The sequence below is a fragment of the Orbicella faveolata genome, unplaced genomic scaffold (genome assembly GCF_042242905.1).
Source record: "Orbicella faveolata isolate gen_17 unplaced genomic scaffold, um_ofav_v1 contig_25, whole genome shotgun sequence".
Taxonomy (NCBI): Eukaryota; Metazoa; Cnidaria; class Anthozoa; order Scleractinia; family Merulinidae; genus Orbicella; species Orbicella faveolata.
The window spans coordinates 4,498,208-4,515,000 of record NW_028301553.1 but is presented as its reverse complement, the minus strand read 5'-3'; the positions used below and the strand labels follow the sequence as shown (position 1 = coordinate 4,515,000).

The 16,793-nt window shown below is 39.3% G+C and overlaps 1 long non-coding RNA gene across 1 annotated transcript; it reads left to right on the top strand.

Annotated features, from left to right (window-relative positions):
- The first annotated feature begins 6,387 nt into the window (after positions 1–6,387).
- LOC149108658 (uncharacterized) lies at positions 6,388–13,298 on the top strand. Its single transcript, XR_016208481.1, has 2 exons — positions 6,388–11,356; positions 13,018–13,298. It is a non-coding gene; the product is annotated as an uncharacterized LOC149108658 (long non-coding RNA).
- Positions 13,299–16,793: the final 3,495 nt, after the last annotated feature.

Here is a 16,793-nt window from a genome sequence, read left to right as displayed (position 1 = left end):
CCTCTAGTTTTGTCTCTAACTCAAATCCTTGCATTGTGGGTAACAAATCATGTTTGGAATTCAAGACAGAATTGATGTTAAATACATTTATCAGAATTATTTTTGATATGTTTATATTTTTTGCTTTCACAAAATTTTAGAGTCCCAGTGTTGTCACCGAATAGTCCGAGCACTGCCTTCCGTGCCTGTCATGGTAAACACCTGACACCTTTAGTTTTCAGGGCTTGGCTCTGTAAAATGCCACCACAATTGAGAATAAGACACGTTGTGCATTTAAAACGCGGCGATGAATTTCAAGCTCCCGAAGACACATGTTCAGTCTTTCCTTGGGGATTTAAGTGATATCACAAAGGACTTCAAGAGTCAACTTCTTGAAAACTATTCAACGAATTTCATTTGAAATACCTGTGCTTTTGTAGAAGAAAATAACTGGCGACTGAGTGCGTGCTTTATTCGATATTTTTTTTATTGATATCATTGTATGCTGTATTGTTTGACGCACAGAAATCTCAATGAAATATTCTGATGCAGCAAACACTTTTCTAGTGGGTGGAATGAATTTTAATCAAGTATGTAAGGAAGTCTCAAAGGACATCCCGTTCATTTTAGTGTCAGAGAGCGTCGTGTGTTGTGAAGGTGGACCAGTATCTTCGTCGATGTGCTCTCCTTCGCAGATAAGTATACGCTTTCGTTTTTGCATTTCTTGACCTTGTTCGCTTTTCGCCTCGTTTCGCTACGCTTGCCCTTTTCCGCAGTTTAGTGGTTTAGTATAACCAGTTCGTTGAGCAATTTTTTACCTCCACACAGTGAAGAAATTGTTGAATACTGGGAGGGTGTGAAACTTTCGGAATAAAGAATTACCAAGTTCGTTTAGACAAGCACATCGGAATAGCAGGTTTGAAAGTTTCTTACTGAATACCACATTTCAGAAATACTAGCTCTCTTGTTCGTCGTATTTGTAACTGTTTAATGTTGTCCACGATGGGTCTGAACTGCAGGTCACATTCCACAAGTCAGAGTACAGAGTCACTGTGCTGCAGATAAATAAACAGCACCAAGATTCAGTCTCCTAGCCCTAATTAACCCTAGCACTCTGCGTAAATGTTGTTTTAGATCGAGGGGAAACTTTTGGCATAGTTATTCATCAGTAGAGTAAGGATTTCTACTCTTGACCTGTGGAATGTGACCTGTGTTTTAGACCCGGCTTGTCGTCCATTGTTCCGATGCTCTGAGTTGCTAAGGGTATGAAGATCTGACTGAACAGTTTTAAAGTTACGTCAATAATATTCCCTGAGAATTTAAATTCTCTTCTCATGCAGGAACAGTTTGTTTCCATACAACCGCTGAACTTACTGCTCGTGAATGTTTTAATTGGAGTTTAATTTAGTCGGTTTTACTTTGAGAGCGACTTTGTTGAGATGTTATACAGCCATCCTTGTCCTTCGCCACACGATTGATTTCTGATACATTTTCGGGTAAGTAATATCAAAATATTTAGTTAGAATTTTAGAAATAAAGGCAGATTTGAGTTATAATTGTATTGTGGCTTTTCTTCATTCATCCTCGTGTTTTCATAATTGTTCACATTTTCGTGAAATCAGAAATTACTTGACGAATGGAACCAATTTTGAGTAAACTTGCGTTGAATTCTGGCGAGAAAATAATCCTAAGAGAACATTAAGAAATTTGTTAATGCAGGCGATATTGTCCGATGTTATATGGCCGGTTTCTAACTACCAAACTGATTGACCGACTGATAAGACCTCAAACTCAAAGGTGATATATTTTTGACAGTTTCCTCTCTCCTTCTGGCATTAGACGAACAGAGGGGAACCCAAAGGAAATGTAACCATTATGAGCTAGACTATGAATAGTCCCTCTTTCGCTTAGTCCGTCGTGCGGGACGCGAAAGAAAACCGCGAGAAAAAAATGGCCGCGCGAAATCCTGGAGGCGAGGAGAGCGCGAAAGGAGGGACTACCGCCTAAGCCCAAGAGTTTGAATTATATGCGTTGCTCTCACAACGCAAAAATATGATTGGCTTATGTTAGGCGCGTTGACAACGTGTTGTCAACATTCGAGATACCTGTGACGTCTTGCAGGAATGTTTTGGAACCGGAGCAAATCGAAGCGGTACCAGAGCAAATCGAAGCGTTGGAATCGCGCTTCGCAAGCCGTGATGTTCTTGCGAATCTGCCAACAGGCTTTGGAAAGATTTAAATTCATCCAGTGTTTTGTTTGGCAAAGCTTTCTGCCTCCAACCCGACTGCGAGCGTGTTAGTGATTTCGCCGCTCAACAGCATCGTCTAAGTCAGCGAATATCAATTCACTGAACTTGGCCTTTCTGCCGCCCATTTGAAAGATTGATCCGGACTCTCACTTGAAACCGGACATTCACCTGAAATTTTCCGCTGCTATCGGCAAACATTTCACCGCAGTTGGATGATCTCCTATGTATAATGTATAATGTATAATGTAAATTTTCGGTTGAAACTCTGTTGAAATTTTCGCAATAACTTTTAGACGTAGCGAAAATCCTTACAAGAGGCCTCATTCGCCGTCTTCTGTTTAAAACTTCTTTGGCAGTTTCGCTGAACGAACACTGAACGAAGATATACTTCTCACGGCATATGTTTTTGCCTGGCTACTTGAAGAGTAGAGTAGAGCAATTTTATTCAGATCTCCCTGGGCTATTGATAACAGGCGATAATAAGAGGACGTCAAGATGAGAAATCCTACACCGAAAAATCACTCGGCCGTGAAAGGGCAAACCCTTGGGCTTAGGCGGTAGTCCCTCCTTTCGCGCGCTCCTAGCCCCTAGGATATCGTGCGGCCATTTTTCTCTCGCGAATTTCTTTCGCGTCACGCACGACGGACTAAGTGAAAGAGGGACTACTCGTAGTCTATTATGAGCAGCCGTGTTCAGCTTTGAAGCTACGTTCTCTCTTTATCAGTCTCTTCATTTTGCGATCAACTCCAATTTCAGGTAAATTCTAGGTTTTACTTTATCTTTATTTTACAAGTATGATCTGACCTTGTTGCAAAGTCTGATTTAAAAATTCTGACTAAGATAGCTATCACGATAAATTGATTGCTATGGTTCAGTTTGACCCTTGCTGCAATTTTATGATTTTTTTGTTCTAGTGTATTGTAATTTAAATTAAAATGCACCAGAAACCTTTTTGGATTGCAGGTTGTAGTTCTTGGGCTCTAGCGCAACCTGGTAGTTGACTACAGGAAATGACTGATTCCAGATAAGTACATCGTAGTTTTGTCATTTGTTCGTCGTTTTCCTGGTAAACGATTTAATTCAGAGCAAGATTGATCGAAATACAATATACCACCAGAATCCCAGACCTAACACGTTTGTACTCAGTAAATTTTCTGAGCGAAAAGAAAGCCAGTCACCACTATAAAATGCATTTCTCTAGTCTCTTGATTTCAGGCTAGCGAATACAATGTAATATGCCTGAAAATAGCAACATCGTACAACTACAAGACTGTTCTATTGAATAAAGGAGATTTACTTCATTTATTGACATTTGCTCTCTTTTTTCCAAGGTTGAACACAGAGTGCACGTGCATTGAAAGAAAATGCAGCCATTTTGGATTGTAGTGTTTTACCCTTCGCTTCGATGCAAGTAGACGACATCTGAAAGATTTTATAGTCAGATAAGTTCGTTCTCATTTTCTTAACTCTTCTGTCTTATACCATTTACAGTATCAGTCCAAGGAAGAAAATAATTGATTTTCTTTTATTATGTAGAGTACATCCCGAGGGAAATCACCAAATAAACTGTCTTCATGTAGCAAAAAAATAATAAGTTTATACTGCTTTGTGCGTTTAAACGCTGTCTGAATAGTATTTATGCTTTAAATGTCTCTGTGAACCGCTAGCTCTGCATTTTTTTGACCAAATTCCTAAGCCTAACGTAGTTTTTAAAAGTCAGTGTATCAAAGCTTCCTCTTTTCTTTTTCATGCAGGTTTTAAAAAAGATATGCTGAGAGAAAACAAGTCCATTTTGTACGACAGTGCGTGGCTCTAATGTTCTTTGGTACAATGTAAGTATTGCAAACATCTTGGTTCAGATAGACCAGATATTATCTTCGCAGTTTTCTATTCATTAACTGAGAAATGTTGTCTAAATGTACCACCAAAGCTCAGCAGTAACGTTCATAAAATATTTTTTGCCGGTGTTAGAAATTTATTTGCACCTTGCCTCACTTGGTTTCTGGAAAATTTATGAAACGAAGGACTGAAAATTCGCCAATGCAAGAAAAACAACTTCGTTAGCTCTTGGACTCGGTGGTTTCAATCAGTAGTTCACTGCTTGCTAATGGCTGGAAACGCTTTTTCTCTACAATAAGTCCAGCACCTCAAATTTTCCTTTTTTTTCGGTTTCAGTCTAAAGTTAATAAAATCTCCTTCCATGTCAATACATTTTAAAGTATCTTGCAGAGAAAATCTTTAACTATTTTAATGTCCTCGGCAGAACCAGGAAGTTTGTTTGAGATTTGCCAGCCAACAAAAATTTAGTGTTTTCTTAAATAATTTTACCGTACAGTATTGATACCTGCTTTAAGAAGTCACTGCAGAATTGCCTGTTATTAAATTTATAAACACGTCTCGAATTTGTTGATGAAAAAAATAGTTCGTTTTATGTTTAATCTCCCTTTTTGCCAGGTGAACTCGGATATTGAAGAGAAAGTGAGGCCATTTTGGATTGCAGTGTGTAATTCTTGAACGCTGGTGCACTATATATGACATATTGGAAAAATCTTAATTCAGATAAGTTCACCCTTTCCTTATTTTACTTGAATTTGTCGTCGACCACTTTAATAACTGTGTCATTCCAAGTATCCTGTAGAGAAATCTAATCGGGAGTAGTGAAAGATGAAATTTTGATCGTGTGGTGAGTTTGGGACAAAGAATTGAACATCTCCGTCCGTGACGGGATTCGAACCCATAAACTCTTACATACCGGTTGGGCAACGAGGAATTGTTCTGATGTCCGAACGAATTCTTAAAAGTACACGATTGCGAGAGATTTGTTCATCAATTTCAATAAAGTAAAGCTTTAGAAAAGCACTGTAAATGTGTATTTAGGGGCAAATATTCGAAATTAACACAACTGGAGATCCGATAATCGTTGAAAAGTAATTTAATTTGTTGTTTTCTGCTCTTTTTATCACCAGGTTGAATGCAAACATCGTTTCAATAGAAAGTGTAGCCATGCTGGATCAAAGTGTGTAAGCTCTCGAAGCCTGGTTCAAGTTGACAGCCAGAAAAAGACCTTTTTTCAGGTAAGTCGTTTTCTTCTCTGTTTACCATTGAACGGTTTCAGTCCAAAGAGTGATCAGAGTCTGACCATATAAATGCCTTCCTGACCCTTGTTATAAGCATTTCAGTTGGAGAGAAAATATTGGAATCAGGATATATTGTAACTAGTAAGAAGAATTTTACTTGAAGATTGGAGACTTGTCCAGTAACATAATGGAATCAAAGTTACAGAATAAAACATGCTGGTGTTAATTATTATAACCTTCGTAAGAACATTGTGAAAACAGTAAGTGTTAAGTGATACAATCAATATTAACCAGCTATTTTGTTGATGTTTCCTTTCTTTCTAGGTTTAATGCCCTTTCAAAGAAATGTGTAGTCATTTTGGATAGCAGTGTACTGGCTCTTGGACCCTGGCCTGGAAATATCTTACTTCAGATAAGCCGTTTTCTTGTTTCTCTAGTCGTTTACCATTAACGGATTCAGTCCAAGAGTGATCAAAATATAACATCGTACCTCGTTGCGTTGTCAAGTATGTTACAAAGGCAATGTTACCAAATTCATAAACTAACAACAAAAGAAATGTATGACAATCAATTGGGAAAATGAATATTTTGAGTACGAGACTGAAGTGGAAGGTTGAACATCGCAATTTATTATTTTAAAGGACAACTTAAAACGGCCGAATATTCTCCGCAATGCAAAATTGAAGTGCTTTTTCCTAACATTTTGAATTCAAATTTAACAGAATAAAAACGTGGTGGTGGTACTAGAAATTGTTACAAATTTATTTTGATATAAACATTGTGAAAAACAAAGATTCTAACGTAGCATTTCAGCTTACTCTCGGCTTGGCTTTGCGAACGAAGATTTAAGGAAGTGATCCACTTACGCTGCAGACAGAGAAGCATGTACGACAATTTACGAGAACAATTCCAGTTTAATAGTACAATGATAATTTGCAGTGCGAACAATGCTTTCCTTATACGAGGCCGCAAATGAACTTTAAAGGCGATTCATTTAGAGAAGGAATTACTCAAAATCAAATGTGTTTTAAAATAGTATTGTCAGGCATTCAAGAACGAACAGCAACTTCATTTATAACGACTGATAGAGCTCATGACTTTATCGGCATGACAATTCTAATTGCGCTTTGCCAAACACGATCATTTTTCGGTCATCAATGTTCGAAGCTTGACCAATCTATATAAACATGCACTACTTTTTCGTCTGTGTAACTGATATAAGTACAGTGTTAAACATGGAGGTGAATGAAAAAATATCATCGCCTAGGGCAAATTAGTGTCTTGCTACACCATTTAACATGGAAAATTAACGTTTAGAACAGAGAACAGGTGGCTGAAAATATTTACGAGCGTTGTTTGGTTTCGATACGTACTTGCATGTGTCCGGGCACAAGTGGGCTCAAGCCTTTAGAGAAATGTCATGTTTTCGATGTAGCGATGTTTCACTGACATAGATTTCAAAGTGTAGTTTGAGTATTTTCTTTTTCTCAAGAAAACAACAGTTTGTTGTATGTGAATAAAGTTTTTGTGTCAGTATTCAAGCAAACAGCAAACAAATAACATTCCAGCTAGAATAAATATGTGACGCTAGTCTCTCAGGGTAGCTGTAATGATAAACTGAAGTAATGGTCGAAACATTTTGAAACAAACAGCAAAAAAAATAAAAATAAATAAAAATAAATAAATAAATAAATAAAAATGGACCCAGAGAAAAATAGATAAATAAAACAAGTACACAGGTCAAAAGGTATCAAAACTACTGTTTACACTTATGAAATGTAATAGTGAAATAGAAAATAGATAAAATAGAATCGAAAACTTTAGAAAGCTTTGAATTTACATAGTATGTTAATTGCTGCACGCGCAGTCTCCCGCTTCCTTGGAATGTCGTTTTCCGTAAAAAATAAACAATCTTCAATCTAAGCAAGAGCCATAACCGGGGACGGAGACCGTAAGTCTCGGGATCTGCGCGCACCTAATGATATGGGGCACTTTTGCTATTTTTAGAACAAATTGCGCCACCCTGACTCGGACATACATCCGCGCGGATCCACGCACATGTCATGGGTTCTCGCGTGGATGTTGTCTAAAGAATAAAGTTTATGTAAGAAATCTCTCTACTCTGGTATCGAGGTAATTTGTGAATTTCTCAAACAGTGCTTAATCATAACCAAAACCTGTTTTTGATATTATTTGATATATTTCTGCTCGTTTGGCAAGTTTTGGAAGGAACGTCTGACGCGTACAAGTAGCTCCAGGGCGTGCACTTTAAAGTCCGAGTCTGTGTTTTCAATTGTAGCTAATTGGCAACAAATCTTGACAAAGATTTCTTTCGTTATCTTTTGTGCTGAGATTCTGCAACAATTTTCACTAACGCCAAAAGGCTACTATCATGTGTGTTTCTTCAACGTAGTGAAATTTTACACAGCTAGGGGCCAAACCACCCCCCAAATGTTTCATCAGTTCTTGGATATTTCACATTATTTCGCATTACTTAAAAAATATAAACTCTTTCTACACCAAATATTTATGTGAAAAATGTCAGTAAATGTCAAAGTTGTGACGTCACAGTGATGACGTCATGTTTCTTGCCACTTTTGAAGTTTTTAATATGCATATTTTGTACAATGTGTTGGAAAGAGGACATCAAGGGGAGTTGAAACCTGAAAAAAATTTGTCCATATCACAAAAATTACATGAAATATGGCATTTTTAAATATGAAAAATAACTCTGCAAAATATGGAGTCCTCCCCTTGAGAAAAATCACCAAATTGGAGCCGTAATTTTGTTCCAGCAAATGCAGCTATGTTGCACATGTGATGTGCCAGATGACTAAAGCAAAAATAAAGAAGAAAATCGGAATAAAAAATTATCCCTCTAGTGTTATTGCGTTAAAATAAGTTTTGTTACGTCATAACCTGTGACGTCACCCGTTTTTTTACTGTTAATACTATCCTAACAAAGCCGAAAATCAAATTTCTAAAACCATACGATTTTTGACAACATCAAGCTTTCTATTTTTCTAGATTATTAGCCTTCCTAGAAAAAGACTGAAAAAAATAAACCAGAGAGACTGACTTAAGAAGGACAGTATGGTTAAGCAAATTCCCGGGGGGGGGGGGAAAGCAAAAAAAATTTAATTTACCATATCTCAAAAAATAATCATCATAGCAAAAAACGGTTTCCGGCATTTTACTCCTCAAGGCAAGGCCTTTCCAATGATATAATCTTTACATCAGATTTTACAAAAAATTATAGCACGTTTTGGTGACGTCATCAATTATGACGTCATAATCTGACATTTTGCCACAACTTCCGAATTAAAATAAACTGGAGAACAAAGAAAGTTCATCTGCCAAACTTGGTTCAGAAATATATAAACCAAGCAAATATAGCCTTCATGAAACATTAGGGGGGTGGTTTGGCCCCTACGTGAGCTGCGAAAATAAAATAGACAAGGAGTTTTGATAACTCAGCCAACAAAATCGAAATCGTTATTCGAGTTGATTAAAGAAAACGTCATCGTAACTTTGGTGATTATTCCTGCCGTATTCACATATTTTCAGCTAAGCAGTTTAATATGTTCTCAAACATTTATCAACCTTGAACATATTTAAAAACTAGAGATATTATTGCGGAAGTCCAATTTGTCATGTTTACTGACTGCAAAAAACACGGATCGGCGGGCGCTCTTATTCATCGACAACAGACAATTTATTGAATGTTTACACAAACAAAGCCTAGCCGTGTCTACAGACGTAAACTTATTGGGTCTTGATGAAATATCAAGTGTTACTTACAATTCAGGCGAAATGCAAACTTGCAATTGCTTACTACTTTTCGGTGGCGATAGACTCTGGCGAAATCCCCCAAGCGTGTGGCAAGAGGAGGGAAACTTTGAAGTCCTAAAACGCTGCAATATCCAAATTTTTCCAACCAGTTTTTTTGCTGTGTTACGGAAAAGCTGTTAATCTTCAGCATATGTGAAATTTATAGTGGAGTAATGTGGAACACTTGTAAAAGAAGCAGCGGAACACAACTTGGTCTGAGTGATATAAAACGGGACATACCTAAATTCGACACTGCCTTACTTCAGTCGAATTGGAGCAGCTTACGACGAAAATATTTGAGCAAAATTCCAACAGACATAAACGTATTGAGTTGTGGGCCAAAAGCATAAAACATGTCTGGAATTTCGGATGCCATTGCCCCCGCGCTACAACCGCAAAAATCCTCGCAGCGTGTACGCGCGCTTTCCGCACACGATGGCGCAATTTGTTCTAAAAATAGAAAAATTGTCCCATATCATAGGGACAGCCCCAATACTAGAAATGGCGCGTGCTTACGGCCTCCGTCCCCGATTATGGCTCCTGATCTAAGCTCATTTTAGCAACTCAGTGTAAAAGTTTTACATCGATTCGACATAAGGAAGATTAGTACAAAGTTATTGCATTGGAAAACGTTATTATCAGAAGTTAGAAACTAGTCTCACTTAGTGCAGGAACCGTGATTTTACAAGAAGTATTTACAAGCAGTATTCCTGAGGAAAGGTTTCAAGACATAATTATCATTAAGGTTTAATTTTTGCTTTGGAACTTTTGAACAAACCTTTTGAATTTTAATCATATTCGTCTATCCTTTTTATCTCTTATATGGAGTTCTTAAAAATGAAACAAATTTTAGAACCTGCAAAGGGTGAAGGTTAACTGAGAGCGTCTCTTTCCATGTTCATCAAATTATAAATGCGGTATAGTAATAAAACATATATGCAGTATGTGGTGATAAATCATCTAGAAATGTTAAGTTTCGTGCAATAACTTGTCAGGTAAAACTGATATCGTGCTTTTAAAAAGGACCTCCATCTTGGATTTCAAAATTTGCAAATATGTCAAAAAGTTTGAAAATACTAAAAAATATGGCGATTCAATTTTTTTTTCTTAATTAAGACTTTGTAAAAACCATAAAAATGTCTAAAACATGGACTTGAGCTTAGAAAAGTACACTAAAATTCATAAAACACCTTTGAGTGTGCTTGTTTGCCACAGGAGCGTCAAGAAAAGCAGTGAACTAATTGACACAACAAAACGTTCCCTGATTGTTTTAACAAGGAGTTACCAAGTTTAGTTATTTATATTGATCTGCGTCAGTTTCCAATGTTTTCACTTTATCAAGATACTGGAAAGAGCATTGACCTAAATACTGTTTCGAGACGCATTGGCAATTAAGGCAATTAATAATTAAAGTGAGATAAGAAAGTACTTAAACACGATACATTTGAACATGGTTAATAGAGGGAAATGATTATGAATCATGGCAAATTTCTTTGTTGTATGTTTTTGTTGGCTGTTTGGGGCGGGGGAGGGAGGTTGACCCTGCCCAAAATCTGGAAAAATACAAAAAGTTGTTATGTGTGCTCATACAGCTAACCAATAGAAATATTGCGATTACGTAATTCATGCACAGTCTAGGAGCATAAAACAAAAAGATGTACAGGGTCAAAGACCTTCCAACATAACTCTTAGCCTGTTTGTTTGCTTTTTTGATGTTTGCTGGGATCCTTAACCATTCCCTCTGTTAACTATGATTTGAACAAATGCAACTGTCTTAAGGATATGCTTGAAATTGTATCGATGACCTATAAGAAACTGGAACCGAGAATCAAACACGTAACCGTGAGGAAATTTAGTCGTGGACATGTTAACAGGTCGTTAATAATTTGCAGCAGGAAATCATTTCACATCATTGCTGATAAAGGTTGTATTTTTACCCCGCATTTGTCAGTCTATTTCTTAGCTGGTCGGTAATAGCAGATCGAGTTTTGATGTTGTTTCCGAAGCAATATTTGTTTTTCAACTCCTTGGCAGGCAAGTGTACTATGGTTTCTGATAGTTAAATAAGCCACGCTTTGGTAAGCAGTGAAAACACAAGGTCAATTTGCAAGGACCGACGTAACCTAATAAAAAAAGAAGTACCGGATCCTGTCCCTGTAAAGGATGTAATTGGACTTGGTGATGTCGGACTACTGACAAAAACGCTAGGCTGATAAAAAGGTTTGAGAACGACATAATCAGTTCATATATTTCGAAAAGCTTAAAAAAACGTCCAGTACCTTGAAAAGACTGGAGAGGCTTTGTTTTTGATTTTTCGGTTTTACGTTCTTTTATCAATAATATGAATACTTTTGAAGCATGAATCAGTGGTACCCTATTAAAAGTTAAAGGGACACAGTCAGCTGGAGCACATGCGCATTAGATACCATCTGATTTCATAGTTAATTTGCATATCACAGAGACACGATCCATACTGTTTTTAACCAAATATGATACAAAACATAGGATGAGCAAAAGCCCACTCAAAAACAGGTTTTTCAGTAAACGATTGAAAATCAAGCAAAACACTGCGAAGATTGAAGCGGATTTCTAGATGTACTCGACGAGTATCTTTGATTTCAGGTTGAGGTGAACTTTTTCAAAGTGAGAAAACTAGTGTCCAGGTCAGCGCGGTCCCAAAGCCGACTGTGTCCCTTTAAGGATACCAAAAACATAAAAAACTATCTTTGACAAGAGGTGCTGTTTTCTGTAAGCGATAATCCAACCAAGTATTAACACAGCGGAGCAGGGCTTAAGTTTTGTATCACTCGACTTCAGTTTGCAGAGAAATATTGAGCCACGGCCCATCCAAGGATGCGAATAAGACAAGTGGAAATGAATATGTCAGTTTCTTTCTTAAGATTTGTTAAGTACAGTTCAGAAAACCTGAAAAAAGACATTAACTGCAAGTCATTTCTTCCCTACTGGTTCAGATGGAGGCAAAGCGTGTTGTTGATGATAAGTAAGGAAACAAGGTCGTGTCAACATGCCAGCAGAAGTAAATAGTTGCTGCAAAGTTAAAGTTTTAACTTTGAAAATGAAATTTACAATTTTAACTTTAAAATTTCTAGGTCCAAAAATGTTTTCTAACAAAAGAATTCACAAAGTCAATCAGTCTTCATAATGATTTCATGAAAACGTTTTATTGTGATCACTCTTGATCATTATGTAAGAATTAATAACCAACAGTTATTGTGCTTGACAACGGTACAGTAATCTGTTTATCATTAGTACAAATCTACCGGATTATACTAATGCAATACTGCATTTTGATTGGCTAAGGTATACCTTGTACGATCAGCCATTACTATTCAGTTGTTGAAGATAGTCTGCAAAATAGGGACATTTTTTCTTGTCTCGCCGAAGTTTCGGAAGAGGATTTAGAAATATTGAATGGATAATCAAATTCTCCAGAAGGCTCAGTGAAACAAGGCCATTTGCTGTCACAGCACTCGAAATTTTAGAAAAAAAACTGATAATCGCTCGGACAAAGCTGAAAGATGGACTCAAAAGACAGTTCATTCTGCGCTCGATAACACTATAGTGACGTTTTAAAGTGTAGAGATTTAATTGGCAATCATTTAGTAAGAGTTCTATATTTAAACGACTAGTTTATTTTGCTTAGTATTTGTTTATTTTTTTCTGAAGCCAAAAGCTAACGTTACCTTGTGAACATTTCATTATGTATGTAAGCACAGTAAGCTTTATTTGGAAAGAAAATATAGAACGAGTAGGAGGGTATCGCAGCAGCACCCTCACTCCGACAGTTCAGCGCATAATAATACATGTTGATTCTGCGTGACACATTCTGATGAACTGTTAATATTTGATTCGATCAACAGGTAGCCTGAGGAATAGTAAAGAAAGTGAACAATGATACACCACAGCGAACAACTGGCTAAAAGACAAATGCAGAAACACTTTCAAATAAATTCTCTTTGAACTTGGAAATAAACTTTAAGAAAAGCACCTGTACTCCGTTTATCGTAAATCTGTCGATCCTCATAGTAAGTTACGATGGAATAGTTGATTAACAAATGAAGCGGACGTGAATATATATAATATCAAGTCTGTATGAGGGAAGAATAAAAAGATAGAGATTTTCGCAAATAACGAAAGTAAACTTAGCTGATGTAAGGAAGGTGCAAAGAGCAAATTAAAGACTAGAATCCAATAAGCTCTTACACCTTCCTGTGATAAAATATTATTTAGAAAATAGCTGTAGAAAAAAATATGCCGCAGAACCAGAAAGGTGAGTGCGGTTAAACCTGTGTCGTTGTCCTTTACTTTGCATTTAAATTCAGTTTAATCCAATGAACATTGCTCATTCCCAAAGAAGAGGGCAATGCCAGAAAAAAATCGTCAGATAATAAAAAAATCGGGAGATACCCCTACACGAGCCATTGTGCACAGTAGTTTATCTTCGGCCAAAAATCCCCCACCATCTTACAGGGGAAGATTGTTCGAAGAGTCTTAATTCCTGTCCCCCAAAACCCCCACTCCCCTGAATGAAACAATCGCGAAGGAGGACTAAATCTCGTCCATAATCCTTTACTTTCCTGGAGAGAATATTTGGAGAGGAAGTTTAACTCTCATCCATAATCCTCCACTCGCCCTTTAAAGTTCAAAAAGGGGTTGTAATATGAGGTAGACTTCCTCCCAAAGTACTTTTCTCTGAGAGGGTTAAAGGTTAAGAAGTAGCGGTAAGACTAAACTACACTGTGTCGACACTATGGGCATAAATAAGCAGTCTAGTCTTTCAGCCGTTTCCTAAACCTTGACCATCTTAAAGAAAATTACTTTGGGAGGAAGTTTTACTGAAAATGTAACCACTTTTGACTTTAAAAGGAAAGATTAAGAGATTATGGTTAAGACATATACTTCCCTCCAAATCTCCTTCCTAAAAAAGTAAAGGATTATAAAAGAAATTTATTCCTCACGCGTGATTGTTTCATTCAGTGGAGTGGAGGTTTGAGGAACAGAAATTAATGCTCTTCTAACAATATTCCCCGGTAAGATAGTGGGGAATTTAGGACAAAAGATGACCCACTGTGCCCGAAATATCGTGTAGGGATATCTCTCACTGACGATTTTCTTGAGGCAATGCGCTCCGCTTAAGGAATAAAAACTGTATCTTGGATTCAACTAAATTTAAATGCAAAGTAATTCTCCTTCCAAGCAAAGTAAAGGACAATAATAAAAGCATTTCCACCTTGTTTATTACGATTTCTGGAGTCATTACCTAAATTGAATATATGAATAAATTAACCATGGAAAGAGTCATCTTGCTCCCTACTACCTCCTCTGGGGAGGAGCAAGGAGGGAAAAAGAGTCATCTTGCTCCCTACTACCTCCTCTGGGGAGGAGCAAGGAGGGAAAAAGAGTCATCTTGCTCCCTACTACCTCCTCTGGGGAGGAGCAAGGAGGGAAAAAGAGTCATCTTGCTCCCTACTACCTCCTCTGGGGAGGAGCAAGGAGGGAAAAAGAGTCATCTTGCTCCCTACTACCTCCTCTGGGGAGGAGCAAGGAGGGAAAAAGAGTCATCTTGCTCCCTACTACCTCCTCTGGGGAGGAGCAAGGAGGGAAAAAGAGTCATCTTGCTCCCTACTACCTCCTCTGGGGAGGAGCAAGGAGGGAAAAAGAGTCATCTTGCTCCCTACTACCTCCTCTGGGGAGGAGCAAGGAGGGAAAAAGAGTCATCTTGCTCCCTACTACCTCCTCTGGGGAGGAGCAAGGAGGGAAAAAGAGTCATCTTGCTCCCTACTACCTCCTCTGGGGAGGAGCAAGGAGGGAAAAAGAGTCATCTTGCTCCCTACTACCTCCTCTGGGGAGGAGCAAGGAGGGAAAAAGAGTCATCTTGCTCCCTACTACCTCCTCTGGGGAGGAGCAAGGAGGGAAAAAGAGTCATCTTGCTCCCTACTACCTCCTCTGGGGAGGAGCAAGGAGGGAAAAAGAGTCATCTTGCTCCCTACTACCTCCTCTGGGGAGGAGCAAGGAGGGAAAAAGAGTCATCTTGCTCCCTACTACCTCCTCTGGGGAGGAGCAAGGAGGGAAAAAGAGTCATCTTGCTCCCTACTACCTCCTCTGGGGAGGAGCAAGGAGGGAAAAAGAGTCATCTTGCTCCCTACTACCTCCTCTGGGGAGGAGCAAGGAGGGAAAAAGAGTCATCTTGCTCCCTACTACCTCCTCTGGGGAGGAGCAAGGAGGGAAAAAGAGTCATCTTGCTCCCTACTACCTCCTCTGGGGAGGAGCAAGGAGGGAAAAAGAGTCATCTTGCTCCCTACTACCTCCTCTGGGGAGGAGCAAGGAGGGAAAAAGAGTCATCTTGCTCCCTACTACCTCCTCTGGGGAGGAGCAAGGAGGGAAAAAGAGTCATCTTGCTCCCTACTACCTCCTCTGGGGAGGAGCAAGGAGGGAAAAAGAGTCATCTTGCTCCCTACTACCTCCTCTGGGGAGGAGCAAGGAGGGAAAAAGAGTCATCTTGCTCCCTACTACCTCCTCTGGGGAGGAGCAAGGAGGGAAAAAGAGTCATCTTGCTCCCTACTACCTCCTCTGGGGAGGAGCAAGGAGGGAAAAAGAGTCATCTTGCTCCCTACTACCTCCTCTGGGGAGGAGCAAGGAGGGAAAAAGAGTCATCTTGCTCCCTACTACCTCCTCTGGGGAGGAGCAAGGAGGGAAAAAGAGTCATCTTGCTCCCTACTACCTCCTCTGGGGAGGAGCAAGGAGGGAAAAAGAGTCATCTTGCTCCCTACTACCTCCTCTGGGGAGGAGCAAGGAGGGAAAAAGAGTCATCTTGCTCCCTACTACCTCCTCTGGGGAGGAGCAAGGAGGGAAAAAGAGTCATCTTGCTCCCTACTACCTCCTCTGGGGAGGAGCAAGGAGGGAAAAAGAGTCATCTTGCTCCCTACTACCTCCTCTGGGGAGGAGCAAGGAGGGAAAAAGAGTCATCTTGCTCCCTACTACCTCCTCTGGGGAGGAGCAAGGAGGGAAAAAGAGTCATCTTGCTCCCTACTACCTCCTCTGGGGAGGAGCAAGGAGGGAAAAAGAGTCATCTTGCTCCCTACTACCTCCTCTGGGGAGGAGCAAGGAGGGAAAAAGAGTCATCTTGCTCCCTACTACCTCCTCTGGGGAGGAGCAAGGAGGGAAAAAGAGTCATCTTGCTCCCTACTACCTCCTCTGGGGAGGAGCAAGGAGGGAAAAAGAGTCATCTTGCTCCCTACTACCTCCTCTGGGGAGGAGCAAGGAGGGAAAAAGAGTCATCTTGCTCCCTACTACCTCCTCTGGGGAGGAGCAAGGAGGGAAAAAGAGTCATCTTGCTCCCTACTACCTCCTCTGGGGAGGAGCAAGGAGGGAAAAAGAGTCATCTTGCTCCCTACTACCTCCTCTGGGGAGGAGCAAGGAGGGAAAAAGAGTCATCTTGCTCCCTACTACCTCCTCTGGGGAGGAGCAAGGAGGGAAAAAGAGTCATCTTGCTCCCTACTACCTCCTCTGGGGAGGAGCAAGGAGGGAAAAAGAGTCATCTTGCTCCCTACTACCTCCTCTGGGGAGGAGCAAGGAGGGAAAAAGAGTCATCTTGCTCCCTACTACCTCCTCTGGGGAGGAGCAAGGAGGGAAAAAG